At 41.7% G+C, this 24346-nt stretch overlaps 1 long non-coding RNA gene across 1 annotated transcript; it reads right to left on the reverse strand.

Annotated features, from left to right (window-relative positions):
• Positions 1 to 10840: 10840 nt before the first annotated feature.
• LOC123327263 lies at positions 10841 to 12099 on the reverse strand. The gene is made up of 2 exons (XR_006541874.1): positions 11448 to 12099; positions 10841 to 11378 (listed from the first exon to the last, which is right to left on the reverse strand). It is a non-coding gene; the product is annotated as an uncharacterized LOC123327263 (long non-coding RNA).
• Between the last annotated feature and the right edge of the window lie 12247 nt (positions 12100 to 24346).

Here is a 24346-nt window from a genome sequence, read left to right on the forward strand (position 1 = left end):
AAGTAAAACAAACTACATTATGGCATGATGAGATGTAGCACGTTGTCATCGTAAAAAAGGCTCAAATGTTATAGCGTAAGTTTAAATTTACGAGCCAAATTAAGATGAAATGTTTTTCTGAGTGTAAATACAGTTAAAGTACGAGGATGTCGTGGTATGTTTTAATAAGCAATGGCTTAGGAGGATCCAGAAGGATGCCACATTGGGTGCTTCAGTTGCCAGCCAGTCAGCCAGAAGAACCCCAAGATTGCTTCAGTTTCGGTAAGTATAATGCAGTTTTTGCCCACACACTCACTCAGCTGATGCTTATCTATCGCAGTGCTTGCCAACCGTACTGATAAGTGCACTTCATGATGCTCAAATTATATGGCTGCCTGGGAACGAGCGCCATCAGCATTACGCCCATGAAGCACAAACATATTCACATTGTTGCACAGGCTATTAAACACGGTGGGTGCACGCGGGAGGGGGAGAAATGCATTTTTAATGCAGCGCAAATGTGGCAAGTGCTTGGCCGGGCTTAGAGCTTGCTAGCTTGCTTTTAGTTAACCAGAATTCGTGGTACAGCTGGGTGTGCTGTGCTTGCACCATCCATTGGCAAACTTTGGACCCAATTAAACACCAATTAGTGGGATGTGGGTGGGCTGCTGAAGTTTCGGCTTAGCAAAACTTTTGATTTTTTCGGCAGCGATTTTCCGACCCTTGCTCTGCGCCTATTTAACGACCTTCGATTGAGCAGCTCAAGTACAGGCTCGTTTTCACGTAGTCCTCGTTTTAATTGTAAGTGGCTCTTGAGGACAGTCGGTTGGAAAATTAAATCAGTGCGAACTACTCTAATGTAGTTGGAAACAATCACGTGACCTGGTTGCCCAATGCCCGGAGGATAATGTCATAAATTAATCAACCCATGTCCACGGACCGCAAACCACAAGCTGAAGCTGTTTATTGGATGGGTAAACACAGAGATTAGGGACAGGAAACAATAATTAGTCTAGTGTTATAAATATAACATCTTGAAGTTTGAAGTTTAGGAACAAAAACTACCTTCCTACTACCTACTACATTATACTTTCAGTGGAACTTTTTTCAATATTATTTTACATAACAACTTTAATAAGCATACTATAGTTTGCTGTGTATTATCTCGAGTTTCTAATCATTTTAGATTTTTTTGATTTTTAGTCTACTATTCATAACATTATATTCACATTTAAATCTAAATTATTATAAATATATTTGATATATAAATTATATTTGATATAGTTGATTATACCCTCCTGTATCTTATTGTTTTTAATAATAGTGTATGGAAGCTAAAGAATCAGCCACTAGCGACAATATTTTTGTGCTAGCTTATGTGGCTGTGTATTTATTTAATTGCCAGCCAAACAGCAGGCACGTTGAGTCAACACGGGAGTCGAGCTGCTGCTCGTAATCTAAATCCGCCATCCTGCAACCTCCAATCTGCATACAAATCCCGGCCACGAAGTCGATTTGCATACACCGAGATGTGGCCGCAATTGGGTGACTCCATGGTATACATAGCTCCTTGGCGATGGCGAATCGAACTCTTCGGTGCCGAGAGCCGCCGATTCTGACTACTCACTCCTAATCAGTGGCTGGAAAACAGCATGCATCACGTACTCGAGCCGTCTCCACAGGACCCGCCAGGAGTGCACAGGATGCAATTGGATGGCCCGTATCGACAACAATGGCAGCGGCCCAAAAACAAACCGAATCGAGTGCTCGGCAGTAAAAAGCGAATCAGCCGGGCCAAAAGTAGATCAACCAAATAGAAAGGCACTTCTGTTGCCGAACCAAACGGAGCGACAAAGGCACAATGTCCATGCCAAATGAGCAGGAAGCCGAAACGAGCTGCTCTCTGAACCTATTTGGTATGGAGCATGGTGGCTTACTCCGCAATTTCGGGATGTTCAGCTAATTTTGGCTACGGGAAATCCAGCGACTCGAGTCCATTAACAATTTCAATATACATAAATACAAACGAAAAACAAAAGCACAGGCATCGCTGACTAACCGCAATTTCTTTCAGGGATATATGTTTCGGCACAGGGCACATTTTTCGTCTACTTCCACGTGCCCGTCGGGCTTTTTCCCCAGATGATTTATAAAGTGCAATATCTGCGCGACAAGCGGAGCGTAAATACAAACTTATGCTCTACTCGCGCCGGCGGCTTTATGTGTCAACTCTACCGGATGGCTCCAAAGTGTATCAAAATCCATATGGAGAATGCAAATCGCACAGCGACTTTGTTTGATAGGCCGCCGTTTGAGCTGTGGCATTTTATAGCGTGCTCGTCGAGCACAAATGATGTTCATTCATTGCCAGACACACTAAATAATGCAGAAAGTGCAAACTTTCTTCTTGGTCTTTAAGTGCCGATGAAAAAGGCCCCTCTGCGGTTCCGCCCCCCGCCCCCTAATGAAAAATGCATGTACCGCCCCGCGTGCAATTGAAGATGTCGCCATCTCATGTGCGAACATGGAAAGGCTTTTCGGAAGTTGAAAGGTAGAAGGACCAAACAAGTTTCCTATACTAACTAAATACATATTGCATTAGCAAATCGACCAAAAAACACGGCCTTAGTTGAAATAGGTTCTTCAAGGATATATCTGTGTTTCCTCTTATGTAATATGTTTATATTAAGCAAGGAGAACTTTTAGAATTAAACAATTCGCTGCATACTTTGATAAATCATATGTTATTTTCTACCAGTGCATTTTAAGGCTACCAAACAGATGGTATTCGTTACTTTATTCAGCCAAATCAACACAAAAGAACAAAAATAAATTGTTAAGCAAAGCGCTTGGTACTTTCTATGCAAACTTAATTAAAAGAAGTGTCAATTATTTGCCGGCGGGTTCGATTGAAATGCATGAAATTCTAGACAGCTGGACCAACGTGCTGGTTTCAATGAAATGAAAATATAAAATATGCATTTACAACTTCTCGTGGCTGCCGGCGATGCCCGGATAAGTATGCTACGGGCAACGTGATGGGGAATTGCGCCAAAATCGCTCTCGTCCTGCATTCAAATGGGGCGTTGGTGCCAAAATGGGGCAGTCACCGCCCAGCGAAACCCAGTGAAACTGGGAGTGTAACCCGGTGGAACTGGGAGTATAGCCCAGTGAAACATAATCCCGGCAGTGGGTGCAGTACATCGTTCGTCTGTCTGTCTGTCGGGCGACAAAGCCACTCAATAATAAATGCAACGAGCGCATTTCAAACACTTATGGCAAGTTTAAAGTGCCACCGCCTTCGTTGCATGAGAAGTATGGAATGTGGCAGCGACTTTGGCCATATGCTCCTGCCAACTGAACTGAACTATGTGGCATAAGCGCACTGACTGCCGCATAAATAATTGCACAGTTGCTGCAAATAAAATGGACATCAAGACACCAACTTAGTCAACTAGTCTGTGTCGCCGAGGGTTTCTCTTGCCGTGTGGCAAGTGAAAACTTGTACAACTTTTGTATTGTCCCGGAAAAGTGGTGGGTGGCTGGGCAGATGGTTGAATGGGCGGTTGGGTGGCCTTACGGGTAACGGGTCGCTTGCACTTGAAGTGGAAAAACTTTGCTGCATTGCGTTAGGAAAAACTTTCGACGCTAGTTGTAGTATAAAAGCAAAAGTTTGCCGACAAAGCGAAAGTTAAAGTCGTAGCCCGGAATAATTTGAATAAGGCGAAAAGAAATATTTTTCAGCATTTACTTGGCCAAACATTGCTGGAATCCGAACGAAAGTCTCAATTAACAAAATTAAAACAATTATGTTGTGTGCTGCCGAGCATTAAACGAGTGTGAAGTCAGCTGAATATGAATTCAAGACATTTACCTAACCACACTTGCCAGCCCCAGTGCAAGTCTTAATTAACAAAATTTAAAGTAATGTTAAGAAATTATTTTGCATGTTCCCCGGGCATAAATGGGTGCTGGCGAATCCAAGGGAGTTGGCGAAATCGAGAGCGAAATGGACGACGGACACAAACACACGACTCCAAATGGCACAGAAACTTTCCCGTTTTCCCCCCCAGCTAGTTGCACGGGGAAAACAGAAATCCCCCACAATTGGCAATCGAAAATTGGAAAACTTTTTCCTATATTTGTTTTGGCTTCATTGACTTGATTCGCCCACACCAATCCACATGGCTTAGCAGCGTCCACATATAGACAATCAACTCCCGCTCAGCTGCTGTGCTGTGCTATTATCAAAAGTTTTTCCCCCAGCACCGAGTTCTCAGCTAACCGAGGGCTAAGCGACGTCGAAAACTTTAATGGAGCCCCAGGATCGAACGCACACACACACCCGCGATTGCGACTTTAATTGCAATCGGCCAGTTTTCAATTCAGATATCCACGCAAAAAATCCCCAATTGTGCAGTTAAATGTTTGGCAATTAGAAGCGATTAGCAAATAAGATACGTTTTATGCTCTAGTGTGGCGGAGTTTTCTTTATATTTTCTATAATTAACAGAAAATTTTGGCCAAAATAGCAGAAAACTACGGGTCGTGTTATTTCCAAAGGCCTGCCAACACGGCGGATGCGCAATAAATTGATATCAAACTAATTGAAAGCTGGTGAAAATATTCGAATATTTATTTTTGGTTGGTACTCTTATTAGTGGCAAAATACTTTTGGCCAAATTGTATTAATATCGGTTTTATTGTCGTTGTTAATATTTATTGATACCATCTTCTACCTAAATATGTTAAATATGCAACATGTTCTGCTTTTAAAAGCGAACCCCAAATAGTCTACATCGAATGTGTGCTACCTTTTGTAAATCCATGGGATATCGGAGTTTGAGTTCTAGGTATTTTTTTTTGAGTGTAGCGATATAGAAAGAAGCACCTAGGAACCAATCGACACGTTCTAGTTCACAGCGTATTATAACCATATATGTACATGGGTTTATGTGTTGATGATGATATCTGTGTGCTGCGTGAGCCCGATTCACTTTGTCGCCGCCGTTGATTTCCCCAAGCAGCCTGCCGCTCTTGCACCACCCACCCGGAGCCACCCCCCGCCATGTGGCACCACCCCCTCATCATGCCCCCTGTCGAGCGGCTATAGCTATCAAAGCGAGTGCGAGTCTGTCAATATGTTCGGGGTTTAGGGCAAAAGCTTTTCCTCTACTATGATTTAGGTAAGCGTCTCCCAGGACACCAGCCATCGCGATGAGGATGAGGATGTGTCTGTGTATCTGTATCTGTGGTTCCCGATGGTGAGTCTGGCGACTTGGACATGGCGAAACCAGTTAGTGATTTTATTATTTATTGTTCTGCGTCACACCGCAAAAGGATTTAACACATAAATATTTCATTCCCTGGTCGCTCTTTTGCATTTGCTAGGGGGAAAACATTTTTGAGAGCTGTCAAAAATGTTTGGGCATTTGTATTATAATCGCCGCATACAATATAAATCTATGGGCCATGCATATTTTATAAATGGTCGTCGGACATAGCCCCTTTTGCCCCCTTTTCCAATCCTATCCAATTCAATCCTGTGCCATACAAGCCAATCCAATCCAATCCAGTCCAATTCCCATTTCACATTTCCCATTCCCCTGCGAAATGTGAAAGCGTTTTACTTGAACGAATTATATTTCATGTGATAAATTCTAATGTCCTGGCAGGACGACCTAGGTGGACGAATTGTGTGTGATTAGGATGGTTGTGTGGCTTTGACAAATTGAAATTAAATTTCGTTTGTTTGCAGATCACATTCCGAATTTCATGGCAGTCCGGCGAGGCTTTTATTTAATTAGAAAAATGTTGAAATACGTTTTGCATGGGAATTGGTTCTGTAAACTGTGCATGCCCTTCGACACGATTAGTTGGATTAATTGGCTCTGACAGCACACACAATGCCTCCAAATCGACTCATGACCTTTTGCCAGCCCTTAATATAGATATAACCCAAATAGCTCAGCTGTATATATTCGGCTGTATTGGAAGGTTGGGGACTTAACTACACTCGCATTCGAATTCGTGACATAATTAAAACACAAATAATTGTTAATTAGTTAACCATTGCGGTGACCGCAGCTGAATAATCTAAATAGTGAAATCAAACTAATTATAATTAAAGGTAACTAATTGCAATTAGGGGCGACCGCAAATGGCAATTAATTAGGCGAAAACATCGACCCATGCTGAGCTCACTCGACCGGTTTAGACTTCTAGCCTTCTGGCGTTTCCACTTTTCACCGGCACCGGCAACGGCAACTCTATTTTATTATATTTCTATTTGTGGACCTTTTTAATTTCATTAAGTCCCGCCCGACCTGTAATTGGAACGCCACAAAGCGCTGCGATGGGGCTCGAGACCCAGGAGAGCTCATCTTTTCGCACAGTCGAGTGCGGATTGTGGACTCGCCTACGCATTTTCCTGTTAAAAAATTTCAATTGGCGCGTAAAAACGCGCGTGTCGAAAATAAACTTGCCTCGGAATGGAATAATTAAGCAGGTTCAGGTTCATTCATTAAATCTGCGGAGCCGAAAGTTAAATGCAGATCAACCTCCTCGCCAACCCGCGCTTTCAATTTTGGTTTAGAATATAGAATTTTTTTTTATTTTTTTTTGCATATATAATGCGCCGCTTTCTATGCGGAGCAAAATTAATAGAGTTGCGGCAAAATCGACGGACCGCTCTCCTGTAATTACAGAGGCCAGGGAGTCCTGCCAGTCCTGGCACAGAATTGTGTTAACAAAAAACAAAAATATACAACAAAAAAAAAAAAAAAAAACAGAAAAGAATCCCCAGCCAGCAGGACAGAAAGCCAGAAAAAACAAGCGACCAAATTGCATAGGATGAAAATGAATTTTTCACATGAGACAGCCGCTCGGAAGGATCCCATTTCTTTGGCACCAGGTGCGGATTATGCATAAACATAACCCAACTGGACGACCAGAAAAGGAACAAAAACCAAAAAAAGTCTCGAAAGTCGAGAGCACACTGCAGACAACAACTGCAACTTTGGGGGGCATAATGCATGCAAACTTGCAATAATTTTCCCTGGCCGAAATCGTTTTCGTTCCCATTTTATTTTTCCTTTTTGTAAATTTCACAACCAATAAATTTTATGCTTTCTGTGCAAGCGCCAAAGGCGCCTCTCACGAGGACCCCTGCCATCGGTGGGCGGGGCAGTAAAACATTTATGGTCGTTGCTAGATAATTAAGTTTTCAGTGAGTTTTCCTTCTCTAACCCATCGCAGGATGAGCTCCTGTATTTATGTCCGCCCCAAAGGGCGGATAATTTTTTAGGTGTCCTTTGTAGTGTGGGAAGTAAGAAACTGACTAATGAAACGTGCTTTCAAGCCAACTTTTGGCGTATCCTTTTAATATTAAATAATATTTATTTTTTTAAATTGTAATGTAAGCTAAATGGAAATGCTGTGCTAGTGACTTTTGAGCAGATTATAAAAAACAGGAAATTTTAAACGTGTTTTAGATGGCAATAAATACATTCAAGGTAAGGCATTAATATCAGTTTAGAAACTTCAATATATTAGAGCACATTAAGTATTACTACTAGATTTTTCCACCTAAAAAACAACACAGAGTGTCTTTGTAAAACGTGTGCATCTTAATTGGGCTTTGTGTAACCTTGGGATATATAGTATCCTGCAGAACTGCTCCCGTAATCCAAAACAAACTGCATTTGTCAGCAGTTGCCAGAAGTTGGGTCAGCGAACAAATCTGAAGTGAATTATGCAAATCCATTTCTCCACGTCGTGCGATGCGCATGCATTATTTACCCAAATTCCGCCCACTTGGATGCTGCCCCCCGAAAACTGAAGGACCCGAGTGCAGGTGTCGGTGTATGGAGATGGGTTTTGTGGATGTGCCACTGACAGAGGGATTGGACTTCCCGGCCAAGAGCTGAAAACTGCTCAAGGGTCCTCAGTGCTCAGCACAAATGTGCAAAGCGAACTTCACGTTGGTGACTTGGATGGGAATTCAAGAAATGGTACGAGCACCCTCAATGTTCGCCGCAAGCAGCCAAAATAACAGCAGGATGACGAGGAGCAGGATGAGCCACTCGAGCGCCAGATTCTGCGGGCCAGTTCCACGCACCAAACTGGGTTACTCTAAATGGAGGAAAAAGACGGAGAACTCTAGTGGCGAAGGCAAGTCAATGACGTTCATGCGGAAGCGCTGGGCACAACAATGCATAAGGTAAACAAAAACACGTGCTGCAAAATTATCCGCAGTGGAGAAATGACCGGAAAAGCGCATGTGCGGATACTGCGGAACTCTGGGAAGAGCGAAGAAATCCTGGATAGTCAGTGGATAAAAGAGAGCACGGAAGGACACTGCGGCGTATACGCAATTTACTTAGATACTTTACCAAGCCATGCATTTGAAAATGTGCTAGCGGCTAAGCGCCTGCATTTTAAAATATATTAATTTTGGATAAAACATGATTTGAAGTTTGTAAGATAAATCTAAAGAGTAAAACTATAACTATATTTTATAAATTATTATTATGTTTCGAGCATATCTATTAAGATTTAAGATAATGAAATTGTTTTCTTCGCTGATGAACAATTTCGATAAATAGCTAAGCTAAATATTTTTAGCTGCAATTCGTAGAATCCAATCGTTTGCGAACTTAAACTCTTTGGCCATTCTTAAAATCTTCTTACTGCCGAACCAATTCAATGAACTTTGCGCACATTGTTGTTACCATTCGTTGATTTCATATTTTTCGAATCGAAATTTCTGCGCTCAGGCAGCATCTTTACATTCCAAAAGCAGTAAGCTTCAAAGTGCCGGAGATCATGAGAACATGTCTTACATAAACAAGCACATAAAATCGAGCTTGTAAATCAGCCACATTGATTTGCATAGGTGTAAACGTTAAGCGCTATAAAAATAGTTTCAAAGTGTTCATTGAAAACTTATTGAGGCGTAACGCCAGATGCGATATATTCGCTTTAAATAGAGCACGAGCACCTGGCAATCTGGCAAGTACGTACGTATGTGTGCATATACACGTGTAAGTATGCGCAGGTGTATTTGTATTTTTGCACCTGTTCGAGGGTGAGTGTGTATGCAAACAGGATGCCTGCTGTGCGATGTCTGGGCTGCTTCCATTTATAGCCTACCTTTCCGGGCGGCAGGAGGCTGTCCATAAATTAGATATTGGTGTGGCAGGAGGACGTAGGAGGTGGGTGGGTGTCGGTAGGTCAGCTGTAAATAAGGCCTGCCATTGGGTAGCGTGTGCATAAATTGTACGTATTGAATTCGGATTCATTTACTCTGAAAATTCAATTTCGATTTAGTGACAAATGCAATTTAATTAAGCGTTTAGTGCCGCACTTCAATTGAGTCGTTTGCTGTTTGTTCTCCTCTATGCCTGGCGTATAAGCCCCGACCATCTGGTGTGCTCGCTTGCAGTGCAACATAAAGGCTCGTAATGCGATCGTAAAGGCATGTCATAGCCTGTGGCTGGCAGTCCATTAAAATTTCGTTGATAGCCCCATGCGCACACGCGATAAATTGACGCGGTCCTCATCTTTTTCGGGGCCAATTTAATTAGCCTGCCAGCATGTGTGCCGTATTTATTTTTAATTAAATGAGTAAGAACTGTCGCGGCTCATGTTTAAGACTGCACTTATTGGCGCGCAGCCGTGGTCTTACAGCTACTTAGGAGGCCACAGTGCGTATGATTGATGTGGTTGTTAGAGTGCGAATTGCATTGATGGCATCTCGTTGGGAACGACTAATACCACTCTCTGCATTCGGTGTGCATGGGATATTCATGAAATTCAGCTGGAAACATTCTGCCTAACTGTCAGGTTTGTTGACCCCTTTCAGGACCCGACAATTGTCCAGTGTTTTCCCTGTTCCGTCCCAGAAGCGATGTCCTGAATGTTTAATGAATTTGTTGCCAGCCACTTTTGTGTCCAGCTTTGCATTTTTTCCCCTCCACTATATGTATATGCTGTGTTGCCTTTTTGTTTGATTTCTTACCCATCTGAGTGCTGGTTATAAGCCTTTCTCATCGCATCTTAGCCCGGCTCATCCGCTTCTCATTGGATGAGCTCTCTGGCCTCGGTTAGTCTGGTGGTAAAACGCATTAATTCACTTTCGCAAAACATTATTAAAACTTTGCCACACAAAGCTGCAGCAAAAGTTCAGGCAGCAGCTCACCTTGTCTTTGTGGTCGAGTCGAGTATCTGGGTGATGGCAAAAGTTGTGCACTAATTAAGCGCTAATAACATTTTAGCACAGTTTGCCGCTCGCCGTGGGCAACTTCTGCCTGCAGCATGCAAATATGTATGATCGACCGCTGAAAGAGGAAAAACTGTGGCATGCCACCTCGATGGGCGGGCCATTTGGTCCTTCTCACAGTCCGAGCGCCAAGCTCCGAGCTTCAAGCTCCCAGCTCCGCAATCAATTTCACACAGCCGGGGTTAAAAACATTTTAATTTCCATTTGGCCAGAATGGCAGGCTGGCCAAATTGCTGCGATTGCCATCAAATCCCAGGGCGCTGGAAATTTCTCTGCAAGTTTTTAGGCAGCTGCCAGCTGTCACACAGGTGGGCGGGGTTGTCCAGAAGGCGGCGGGAAGGGGCCAGCAGGCTAGGACAGGTTGTGGCCCCCGGCGGTCTCGGCTACAACACTGGCAGAAAAGAATCTAAAAGCTGTTGCTAAAATTATATTAAAAGCAGTCTTAAAGTTACACAAGTTTACCTAAGGTTGTTTCTTAAATTCTCTTAAAATATCAAGTAAATATAAAATAAATATAAATTAAAATATTCTACTGTTCTCAGCATTCTTGTAAGCACCATTTAAATATAAAGTTACTTGTTTAAGTAATAAAATTAATATTTATTTTTACTGTGTAAGAGAAGAGTGCTGGCGAAAGAGGTACATGGAGAATAAAAACGTTGTTGCCATCTCGCAGTCAATTGAGTCTGGTCCTGAGCACCGTGTGTGTATAAGTATGTATTGTGTGTGTGGTGTGTGTGGAAAGGGGTGTACGGGTGTGTGGGTGCCAGTGCACTTTGCATGTGAGCAAATAGCAAGTCCCCAACTGGTCAGGGTTCAGTTTCCTTGTTTGTCCTGCCTCGTGTGGTGTCTGTTGGATGTTGCATGTCCTCGTGTCCTCGGTGCCTTGAGTAATGTTGTTTAGCCGCCTCTTACTAAACTGAGCTGCTGTTTTTGCCTCTGCTGCAGTTGCATCGTTGGCTGCCATGGATGCTGCATGCAACGAATGCATGCTTGTTGTACGGTTGTAAGCGTTGCTTGATTTATGGGCCAGCAAATTTCGCTTGACATAATCTTAGGCAATTTTCTTGAATATGGCTCCCCGGTGACAATGCTGCTTCTTGAACTGAATTGAATTCTAATTTTGCAAAGGGGAGTGCGAACGGGGTCAGTTAAATAGATACCCTCATCCTTCCAAGTATCTTACGTCTGTCGGGTCCTTCCCACCTGTCTGTCTGTGTGGCAAGGCAAATAAACGCTTATTTGCACACTAATTGCACCTGCGACGTGCTTTGTTATTATAAAATTTCATATTTACACAAGCGGGCGCCGTGTACCTGTGGGCCAAAATGCTGCCTCCCCCTTTTTGTTTTCGCTATTGTCACAATATTTGCCGTTCGCGTTGCGCCTGCTTGTTAGTGCTGAAAGGCTTTCTGCCTCCTCTGCTGAATACATTTTTCAAAGTCTTGCGAGCCAACGTGGCGTATGATTAACCATGCGGATGTCTCTACTGCTGCTGCGACTGTCTCTTCGGTCGTTGCGTGCTCGCAGCTTAATTATGCGCAAGGTTATCCCGTCTTTGCCCCGACTATATACGCCGGATACATAGCCATCATGTGTGCATCCTTGACCCAGGATCCACCAGCAGCAGCAGCAGCAGCATCGGCGACAGTAGCTCCTGCAGCTAAATTATGGTCATTAAAAAGCTTTCAGCTCGAGGACATATCCAATGACATTAAAACATGGACGCAAATTCATGCTTCTAAATGAAAATGACCTCTGGACTTTGGCGTCTGCTGCGCCCTGCTAAAATAACAATCAAAAAAGGGGAAAAGCTAAATTAAAGTCAAACTTATATTAAATGACTGAAAGTTCAAATAATATGTGAGTGCCTTTTCTGTATATAATCACAGCAAGCTTAAAATACGATTTAAACAGTAAACACTTCAATGGAAAATGTATTTAGGAATTTAGTGTGCAGTGCAGGTGTATTTAAGCTGGAACTGTGATTTTCAAAATCTGATTTAGTCCAGGATAATTTATGCTCAGACCTCAATAGCAATCTATCCAAGCAGCCAGCTTTGACCAGTTCAAAATCGATGCGCGAGGGGAATCCTTGAATGGTGACCTCCATTCCACGTAGCCTACTTCCCGGCGCTATCTGGCTGGCAATTAGGCAAAGTTTGGCTATGCAGCCAGCTAAAATATTTAAACAGCTTCGGCAGGGCAGAGAGTGGAGTTGCGTTAACCTTTGGGGAATTACGTGTGTCCAAATGGAATGAAAACGAAATGTCCAACTGCCGGCGACTGGGAATCGAAGAGGTTTAGGACTTGTGCTTTTAGTTTGCTGGCTGCTACAGCAGCTGCTGCATTTCAAGTAGGTAAAAAGCGCAATGGCACAAGACGCCCGGATCCTGAGAGTCCTGGGCCAGCCACCCACACCACCCATCTTCTGTGTCCGAGAACAGGACCTTTGTAATATGCGCTCAACTCGCTGCGAACTTTTGTCAACTCGAAATCAAAGGGGACGGACCAGGAAGTTGAAAAGTTTCGAGTTTTCTACTAAAGTTACTCGCCGAAAAAACCATTAAAGGCTCACGTAGTCAAAGTCAAAAGACAAATTTGCATCGGAACCTTATTGCCGCGCTTTTCATTCATTTTTCGGCTGCTTGAAGGTGTAGCAAATTCGCTATGGGAAATGCGAATGGCAAATGGTGAATGGCGAACAGAAAAGCACGCTTAAAGCATGGCTAGCAATTTTCTGGTTTTGTTTGTCGCGCATTCAGCTGAAATTGTTTGCACTTAGCTGCGTTTGCTTTGAGCGCACAATTAAAATGCAATTTGGCAGAGCAGCGAGCACACAAAGGGGCAAACAATGGAGTCGCCGAATGCAAAGCGCTCGCCGAGCAGCAAATTCGACACCTGGTCCGAGGGGGCAGGGAAAAATGAGCGCAAATCCGCGGCAAATGGTGGCATTTAATAGAGATTTCTTTAGCTGCAAATCCAATTTGTTACCGTTTCGGCTTACCTTGATTTGAGAACGGGTTGTGCCCCCTTTTTTTTTTATTTTTTTGTTGGTGACAAACCCCCAAGATTTAAAGCGTGCGCTCACGACACGGCTTCAATTCGCATTGAGGTGTGAAATGATCGCTGTGGGCGCTCGTTTAACCCACATATGGTATTTTTGGCAAAGGGGACCCCAAAAATCAATTAATTGCAGTACACACATAGCGTATGCTTGGGGCATTTCGGTGCCGACGGGCAACAGCAGTTGTCATTCGAGCAATCAAGTTTGGTTATTTTCTTTCCGTTTTTAATTCAACATGTCCACATGTTGCTGTTATAGATGCGTTTGCCACTTTGTTTTGTTTTGCCAATTTTCGGTGCAACAATGTTGCACTGTTTTTGTCACGTGCTGCTGCCGCTCGCTGCATGTAAATTGAGCTGCCACACTTTGTTTATTTGTTCTGCAGCACGTGTGACTGCGCCAATTGTTTATGATATGTCCGTGCCCGAAAAAACAGAACAGAAGCGCAGCAGAAGGCTTAACTTCAATTCGCCACATTTTTTCAATACGTCGATTGGTGCACTGAGAAACAGATGTATTAAAAAATGTTTGCAGATTGTGTCAAAGTATAATTGTTTTTAAATCAATACATTTTTATGTTACGATTACACACTGCTTATATTCTAATAATATTATATTATATATCATTATTATATCATATTAAAAACCAACAAATAATTGATTTAATTAAATTATAACTCTTCAAGTACAGTTATGTCATGAAAATATTATACTTCCAACAGAAGATTTTTTCTTTATGTACACTGTTTTTGTTCCAACATAAGATTTTTTCTTTATGCACACTGTTTTTGTTCCAATGCGTTATATAATTTCTCCATACTGTGCATTTTGCTTTGTGCCAAAAATATGGCAAACAAATAACGGCAATTATTTTGAGCCAACGGGTAGTATACGTTATGTATACTTCATAAGCATAGCAGAGCCCATAAAAGTCCACCTGCTTGGGCTGTTAATCGCACTGCTTGCCGCTGTTAACTTTTCGCAGCACCCAGCAGTCCCAAAAAAACCCTATACAAATAACAGCAAGTGAATATCTTAGGATAATATAATAAACCACTTTGAACTGGATATTTATGCAGCTTGTTTGTTTGCCGGTAATTCACAAAACAATTCGCACTTGCCAATGAAATAGATGACATTAGGTGATACGCCCCGCCACAGAATTGTCGTGCTTGATCCCTAACTGTTAATTTCTGCGGTGAGCTGCTTGCTAATTTGTTTTTGGCACCGACTTGTTTACTGCATTGTGGTTATTTGCAAAGAACTGAGGGTAAATTAAAATTAATGAAGACTACATGTCAATTATGGTACTCAATAAATAGTTTTTGAGCAATGGCCAAGTTCACTTAAATCCTTTCACACCTTTTGACAGATGACAATTGACACTGTGGAATGCAGGCCAATACAGTCCATTATGTTTGCTAATTTACTGACAGCGACAAAAACAGCTAATGAGTTCAATTAAATGTGTTAATTAAATTACGAAAACAGTTTTTTATAAAAATAACCTTTTTAGACATGATTGACCAATTAGGAGGATAAAAAGTATTTTTAGAAAAACTGCGTTTGAATTGTATGACTTATTTAATGGGGTAAAACTAATAAACTATAGAAATGTTTTATTCTGTGTTACTTTTTGTAATTAGCATTTTTCACATAAATGTTTTATATAAGTTAACACGCGCAAGCTTAAGTTTGCTGACAACGCTGCTACGCCGGATGCCGTCGCGACAAAGTTGCAGCCGAAACCAGAAACCCGCACGCGCAAGCTGCCTGACCGCCCGTTGCAGACGCTGACTCAACATTCAGCCGACTTTCCAGCGGCAGCGGCGGCTTCGTGGTCCGGCGGAGCTGGCCCTAAGTTTCAGTTTTAAATTTGTTCTCAAAAGGTTCTTACATACCAGAAATAAAAACAAATAAAGTTACTTGCTAAAAAAGACTTATTTCAATTGGCGCCCACACGGAAAGTAACCCAGTTACTCTAACTCTTCGAGCTAACGCAAAGAGTCGCGGTACGGTTCAATAAAGTGAATAACAAAATCAACAAGTGAACAGTTACTCTATTATCTAACCGAAATAACTCTTCGAGCTAAAGCAAAGAGTTGCGGTATGATTTAATAAAGTAAACAAAAACACAACAAATCCAATTTTGTGAAAAAAAAACCCAAAAATAGTGCAAAAATACGCACACAACAAATACAAAAAAATTAAGAACCCCAGCCAAAGAGCTGAGCGAGTAAAAAAATCAAATCAACAAGTACGAGCGGCCGACGGGAAACAGCATATCGCAGCGGCCACCACACCACTTGATCGAAGTTCGAATTTCATATATAAAAAAATGTAAGTGAGATGTTCATTTTTATTTTTCGAATAAAGTAAATAAAATGCTCAGAGCTGTCAGTGTGAGATCTCAGTGTTTATAAAAACAAACTTAAATAAATTTCTGCCTGTTGCAATAAAGCGTTAAAGAACCTCTATAAGCTTAAACAAAAAATTAATTCCGAAACGATTTGAGTCTTTTTATGTTGCGTCCAGGGCAATACCAAAACAAAGCGGGCGACAGTAGTGGCGACGAACTAATACCCTCATACTTAGAGCGGACTTTAGAACAATCAAAAAAAATGAATGCTGAACAGGTTGCCCGAATGGAGGCAAAGGTGCAGGCAGCCCTTGAGCAACAAGCCCGATTATTTGACGAAAAGATAGCCTCCCTGACAAACCAGCTTGGTAAAGCTAGAGTTTCTGCACCACAGATAGAAATTTTCCAAGAAGCTGAAATAGTGCCAGGGACCCGCTGCGATGAGCCCTTAGATGTAGCAAAGTCCATCCCCGAGTTCGACGGAAAGATAGAAAACTATGTTTCGTGGAGGCAAGCCGCTTCCGCAGCCTATAAAGTCTTCGAACCATACAGCGGCACCTCAAGACACTACCAGGCAGTAGCTATAATCAGAAACAAAGTAAGGGGACCAGCAGATGCTGTGCTGGCCTCATTCAACACAGTGTTGAATTTTAAAGCCATTATTGCTAGGTTAGATTTTACATACGCGGACAAGACACCGGTTCACGTAATCCAACAGCAACTAAGCACTCTTCAGCAGGGCAACTTGCCACTAATACAATATTTCGACGAAGTCGAAAAAAAACTCACACTATTGACAAATAAAACGCTAATGACGCACGACTCCGTCGCAGCAGCTATATTAAACGAAAAATTTAGAAACGACGCGCTTCACGTTTTCGTCTCAGGATTAAAAAAATCCCTGAAGTGGGCAGTCTTCCCGGCGCAACCCATAGATCTCCCCTCAGCCTTAGCTCTAGCCCAAGAGGCTGAATCAAGCAATGAGAGAGGCTATTTCGCAGCAAATTTTGCAAGACACCTTGAGGAAAAACCCCAAAAACAAAATTCGCCAAAGGCTCAGAACTGGCGTCAGAACGCCCAACAGGCAAAGGAAGAAAATCCTCAAAACAGGAATCCCTACTTCCAAAAGAACCAAAAAGACAGAAATGACCAGCAAAACCCAAATAGCGCAAAACAGCGATTTAACAACCAAAAGTCCCAAGGGCGGGGTCCCGAGCCAATGGAGGTAGATTCCTCCTCGCGCTCCAGGCAACCCACACAGGGTTACTGGAACAATCAAAGGTACGGCGACCAGTCCATGAGGACCCAACAAAACCTAAATCATCTACCCCAAGAAGAGAGTAGCGGTGACTACGAGTCACGATCACAGCATGAAACGACACAGGTTGAGGACGATTTGTCCGAAGTCGAAAGCTGTAATTTTTTAGCGGAAGCTCCCTGCTTCCGTTCATAAGACGAACGGTTGCAGGGCGAATTATCAGACTTCTGATAGACACAGGGGCCTCAAAAAATTATATAAAACCCCTTCCCGAACTGGCACATTGGGTGCCAGTTGACAGCCCTTTTCAAGTCAAATCAATTCATGGGCACACTAAGATCGAGCAGAAATGCCCCATCCACCTTTTCGGTGTAAAGTCCTATTTTTTCATGCTAGAGTCACTTAATGACTTTGATGGCATAATTGGCCTTGACCTGTTAAAACAGATCAATGCCCAAATAGATCTGACAAACAACGTCATTAAACATGACCATGGGATGGAAGAAATCGAGTTCACTAAATGTCAACAGGTGAACCATATTCAAATTAATGACGCAGATGTCCCTCCTGCTATCAGACCCACTTTTGATAGTATGATCAAAAAAATGGTAAAGGCATTTGCGGACGTTAACGAGTCCCTACCGTACAACATAAATACGGTTGCCACCATACCAACGGATGACGAACCAGTTTACTCAAAACTGTATCCGTATCCAAAGGGCGTGTCTGACTTTGTCAATGCAGAGGTTAAACAACTTCTAGCGAATGGCATAATACGACCGTCAAAGTCCCCTTACAATAACCCGATATGGGTCGTCGACAAAAAAGGCATCGACGAAGCGGGTCACAAACAAAAGCGTCTGGTTATTGATTTTAGGAAACTAAATCATAAGACAACCGACGACAAATACCCTATCCCATCCATTTCGACTATATTGTCAAATTTGGGCGAGGCCCAGTATTTCACTACGCTGGACCTCAAGTCAGGGTTTCACCAAATCGAATTGGCTGAAAGAGACAGGAAAAAGACAGCGTTCTCTGTCAACAACGGGAAGTACGAGTTTTGTAGACTCCCCTTCGGGCTGAAAAATGCCCCAAGTATTTTTCAACGAGCCATCGATGATGTGCTCCGCGAACAAATTGGTAGGATATGTTATGTTTACGTCGACGACGTAATAATTTTCTCCAAGTCCAAAGAAGACCACGTCAGAGACATTGAGTGGGTCTTGAAAAACCTTAGGGACGCAGGCATGCGGGTGTCTCAAGAAAAATCCAAGTTTTTTAAAAAAAACGTGGAATACTTGGGATTTACAGTGTGCAGAGGCGGGATTCAGTCCTCGCCCGATAAAATTAAGGCTATTAAGGACTTTCCCCCACCAAAAACCCTATTCGCTCTAAGGTCATTTTTAGGTCTAGCACGCTATTATAGCTGCTTCATAAAGGGCTTCGCCAACATCGCAAGGCCCCTAACAGATATCTTGAAAGGCGAAAATGGCAAAGTAAGTGCCAACTACTCAAGAAAGGTGATAATCGAGTTGTCACCAGAGCAGAATGAAGCCTTCGATAGGCTAAAAAATATACTGGCCTCCGAAGATGTAATGTTGTCCTACCCAAATTACAAGAAGCCTTTTGACCTCACAACAGACGCGTCTGGCTGCGGACTGGGAGCGGTACTGTCTCAAGACGGCCGCCCGATAACAATGATCTCGCGAACACTGCGAGGTAACGAGGTAAATTTTGCCACAAATGAGCGTGAGCTTCTCGCCATTGTATGGGCACTTAAGAACCTCAGAAATTACCTGTATGGTGTTAAGAATCTTAACATTCATACAGACCACCAGCCATTAACCTTTTCGGTATCGGACAAAAACCCGAATGCCAAAATAAAGCGTTGGAAAGCCTTCATTGATGAGCACAACGCAAACATAATTTATAAACCTGGAAAAGAGAACTTGGTAGCAGACGCTCTGTCTCGCCAAAATGTCAACGCACTAGAGGACTCAGTAGACTCGGATGTCGCCACCATCCACAGCGAAGAATCCCTCACGTATACCATTGAAGCCACAGACAAACCGGTGAATTGTTTCCGGAACCAAATTATTTTGAAAGAAGGAACTATTCCCCAACAGAATACGCTTATTTTGTTTAAGGCAAAAACTCGTCACATAATACATTTTTCTGATCACAGCACATTATTGCAAAGCATTAAAGATGCAGTAAATGCTGACGTAGTCAACGCAATTCATTGCGAGCTACCCATACTGGCTTTCATCCAACACGGACTGGTTATGGCATTCCCTTCCACCACCTTTAGATATTGCAAGAACTTGGTAACAGACATTGTAAACCCAATGGAACAGAGGGAAATTGCGACGGCCGAACATAATCGCGCGAGTTACGGGTGCCTCCGTTGGATCGGGGGTCCTCCTTTCTCTACTCTTAGTTAGTTGCTGCCCAGGCTGATGTGATGGGAGTCAATAATGACTTTATTGTGTACTTATGATATATATATATTTGCCACTTTAAATAAATCAACTGCTCGGTTTGGTGTCAAGATCAAGAATGATGAAAGCTTTATTCTTAATGTATACGCACGGGCAAGCAGCAGTGCTTTTGATCCCGTTAGTTCTAGGTAGCGAGTCTAGACGAGGACGTCGCGATTACGCAGTGTGTATGTGTGTGTGTAGGTTCATGTTAATTTCAACGTCGAGAGCGTCGCCACCACGCAGTATGTGTGAATATGTGTGTGTTCATGCCGATTTCATCATCGGCTGCAACAGAGTTTCAGGTAGCGGGGGACGAGGCTATGCTGGCATGGTAGCTCGTGATCAATATATATATATACAGCGTTGGCACTTTGCTGATGTCGCCTACCGGGCGGGCTTCATAGGCGGAGGTGGTTGTTGAGGGGGGTTAATGCTGGGCATGGTAACTCCTCCCCCCCTAGTGTGGAGAGATGGCCATAACGAAGGGATAGCCGACTCGACAACGTGAGGTGTGTGGGTGGGTTGCTGGGTAAAAATCGTTTTCTGCCTTTTACAGGTTCGGAGACAGATCACAAGTATTAGTACTATGCTCAATGCAAGGTACGTAGCGGTAAAGTATTGTTGAGTTATGTAGTCCATTTTCCCGGTTGTTGCCAATGCCTCCAGGTGCAGTTTTTCGAGTGATAGGACTTTCAATGTTTTGTTATTTTCTATTCGTTCCATTGGTGGTATCTCGATGGTAAGTTTGTCGTGGGAGACAATGAAGTATGAACAATGTATAGGTAAGGGAATTGTTTGAATGAAATGATACATTTGCTAGTTGAAAAATGGATTTTTAACCTTAAATAATAGTTTGGTGTTGCAAGTAAGAGTTTAACAGGATGGTAACAAAAGTTGTTAATGTGTTCATCCAATTCTATGGTTACATTTTGCTTATTAAATAAAATTCGTATGTCTTCTAATTGTTGTGTATTAAACATAAATTTGAAAATGAGGCCTAACTTACTAGCAAGTAAGCTTTCGGCCACGTTATTGCTCTTTAAAAATTTGGTTCTGGTAATTTTCGAAAAATTTCTATATCGAAACTTGTTTGTTATTTACGTGTTCTATTTTATATATGATCCTGATAATAATGTCCCTGTCTGTTTATCAAATTTGTCTTTTAATTGTTACATTTTCATGTTTAGTTGAATTCATTAAGTGTTAGTGTTTGATTGGGACTGGGTGTTCACAGTTCTTTTAATGTGTTTCCTAATTTTTTGTTTATGTAATTTCTGACCTCTGGTAGTTATTAGTGTTATCCCTCTGTCTCTTTCTACCTTGTGTAGAGAAAATCTAGGTGTTATTTTGTTTCTTCTGTTTTCCTTCCTATATATAGTATTATTTTCCTCAACTAGAATTGGCGGTTCCCTGTCCTTATTTAACTTAGCCAATCTCTTATCGGTGGTGTTTTGTAGGTGTTGTTGTATTTGGGGGTATAGTGTTTGTCTGAATTGATTTAGTTTTGAGAGGTAGTCATGATGATTGTCATAAGTTATGGTTTTTCCAAATATGTGTGTCCTGCCGTGAAAGAGTTCGAAAGGGGTGTGATTTGTGCTAGAATGTATCGCGTTATTGTAGGTTGTTAATACTTCGCTAAGTATTTCGGTATGTTCGCACTGTAGGTGTAATTCTTTTCGACGGTTCATAACTATTCTGTACAATTCTGTTAACGTAGAGTGAAGTCTTTCGACGGGTGAATTACCAGTCGATTGTTGGAATGAAGTAGTATGTTGGAGTATATCGTATTGAGCAAGGAAATCGTTAAACAGGTTTCCGGAAAATTCTGTTCCCTGATCGAAAACAAGTTTTTTGGGTATGCCAAAGTTGCTCATGAACTGAGACAAGGCGGCAATGATTTTTATGGAGTTTCTGTTATCAAGCGGGTATGCTTGTGCGAACTTTGAAAATTTGTCAATGACAGTTAGATTATAAGTACCATTGACGAAGTAAATATCTATGTGGATCACCTCTAAAGGTCCTGGTGGGGCAGGTGGTGATTGCATAGCTGGTTTATGGGGTTGCCTGTCGTATTTAAGTGTAAGGCAAATGTCACAGTCTTTTATTACTTGCGTAATAATATCTTTCATGCGGGGGAAATAAATATCTCTTTTTAGGTGTTGAAAGGTTTCGTCGATACCTCTGTGGTTGTTCTTTAAGTGGTATGTAAGTATTCTTGTTTTTTGGTCTTCCGTTTCGGTTATTTCGGGTAAGAACAGTTTGCAACGGGAGATTTTATATGAGTCGTTCACCGAGAAGTAGTTGTTATACGCTTCCTCTATGAGCAAAAAGATTTGATCTGGGGCAAATATTGCAGTCATTTTGTTTGGTTTAAGAATTGATTGCAAGATGTTAGAAATAGTGTCAAAGGTATATGTAGGTTCTGAAATGACTTGTCTTGTTTTGTACGTAAATGGTGTTGTGATTTGTACTGAAGACTTTTCCCCAATGTGGAACACAATTTGTGTATTGAAATGATTTAATGGTTGTTGGACAACTGGGATTTTTTGTGGGTCTTCGTTTATGTTTAAATTTGGTTCTATTCGACTAAGCGCATCAGCGACCACGTTTTGTTTGCCTTTTTTATACACTACTTCGTAATCGTATGCGGCTAGGGTAGTTTTCCACCGAAGTAGTTTAGGGTTTTGACCATTAAAGCTTTCTAACCAGACTAATGGTTTGTGATCTGTGACTATTTTAAATTTCTGGCCAAAAAGGTATGGCCTAAAATGACTTACTGACCAAATAATAGCTAGCATTTCTTTTTCTATGGTGGAATATCGAACCTCTGTGTCTGATAGCGTTCTACTAGCGAAGGATATGGGTCTGTCGTTGGTATCGGGGCCTTGTGATAGCACTGACCCTATGGCGTAGTTGCTTGCGTCGGTCGTCAACGTGAATGGTTTTGTAAAGTCGGGGAATATAAGTATTGGGTCGTTGCATAATAAATTCTTTGAAATTTCGACTGCTTTCCTAAATTCGTCGTCTATTACTATTGATTTTTTTCCTTTTAATTGTCTTGTTATAGGTTTTGTTATTTTTGCGAAATCTTTGATAAACTTCCTATAGTACCCAAGTAATCCCAAAAATGACTTGATTTCCCTGATGGTTTTGGGGCAGGGAAAGTCTTTAATAGCTTGTATTTTGTTTGGGTTGGGCTTGACTCCCTCCTGAGTAACAATGTGTCCCAAAAAGTCAATTTCTTTCCTTAAGAAGTTACACTTAGCAGGTTGGATTTTTAGATTCGCATTCAGTAGCTTAGAGAAAACAAGTTTAATGTCGCTAATGTGTTTCTGCAGTGAGGGTGAGAATATAATAATGTCGTCTAGGTAAACCAGACAAACATTACCTATAAGGTCTCCTAGAACGTTGTCCATCACACGTTGAAAAGTGGCTGGTGCGTTCTTCAGACCGAAGGGCATTCTTGTGAATTCGTAATGCCCATTTTCGACTGTGAAAGCTGTTTTGTTCGCGTCTTGTGGATTCATCTCAATTTGATGGAATCCACTTGCCAAGTCTATTGTTGTGAAGTATTTTGTTCTACCTATTCGGTCCAGTATGTCTGCTATGTTAGGTATCGGATAACGGTCGGAGATGGTTTTTTCGTTTAATTTTCGAAAATCTATTACCAACCGCCATTTTTCTTTGCCTGTAGTGTCGGCTTTTTTGGGTACGATCCATACGGGTGCACTCCAAGGAGAGTGACTGTTTTTAATAATATTTTGTCGAAGCATTTCTGATATTTGTTTACGAACTTCTTCTTTGTGTACATATGGGTAACGGTATGATTTAGTGAATATCGGAACATTGTCTACTGTTGGTATGGAGTGTTTAACGACATTAGAAAAGGTCAAATGGCTCTCTTCATAATGGAAAAGTTTCCTAAAGGTTTTGCATAGATTGATTAGATTAAATTTTTCTTCTTGGTTTAAATGTTCTGTCTTAATATTAAGTTCTTGTTGGGTGTCCGTCTGAGTAGTATCCGCCATTGTAGACATGCAGTGTAAAAGTCCATAGTGTTGTAAAGAGAGTTCTTCTGCTATTAATGGTTCTTCTAAATAAAGTGTTTGGTTGTAGTCTGAACTGTTACAGACTTCGAAATAGGCTATACCTGCGGTTGCAGTATACAGTCCACCTGTTATTGATAGTTGGTTGTCAAAATCTGTGGTCCCGTATATAAAGTCTCCTTGCATGAAGTTTACTGGTAGTGGAAGCCTTACCTTGCTATTTGATGGTACAGTATGCAAAATGTCTACAGGGTTTGGTCGTGTCAAAATTGGAACTGCGGTTTCAGGTGTTTCCAAAATGGAATCCGCGATGTTTATTTTTGCATTCAGAGTGGATAGAAGGTCCATGCCTAAGAGGCCATTGAAGTGTGGATGAAAATTGAACAAAAGAAACTTCTGATTTGACAATTCTTTGAATTGTATAAATTTAATAGTGTCTGTGAATTCCGTAATTTGGAATGTATTAAGTACTGTATGAATGGCTATGCTTGAATTAAGTTTTTTTATATTGTCTTCTGTAATGAGGGCCGGGTTTATAAATGAATAAGTGGACCCAGTGTCTATTAGGAATTTAAGTGGTTGTGAAGGGACAAATGTTGGGGATAGCATTACATAAGGTAATGATGACCCGTGGGCTTTTTTAGTTATGAATCCGACTGGTCTTCCGAGGCTCTTTGCGGAAAATTTGTGTCGTCATTTATGTTGCACAAATTTACATTTGTGTTAGTATTGTTTCTGTATTGTTGGTGTGTTGAAGTTGGTTTTTCGTAGTTGTGGGATGTGTTTTGATTTCTCATCGATTGTCCCCCTTGCTGATGATTGGTTTGTTGGTGCGAAATGTTGCGACCATTATTATTTGATAGTTTCGG

Source organism: Drosophila simulans, chromosome 3R (genome assembly GCF_016746395.2).
Source record: "Drosophila simulans strain w501 chromosome 3R, Prin_Dsim_3.1, whole genome shotgun sequence".
Taxonomy (NCBI): Eukaryota; Metazoa; Arthropoda; class Insecta; order Diptera; family Drosophilidae; genus Drosophila; species Drosophila simulans.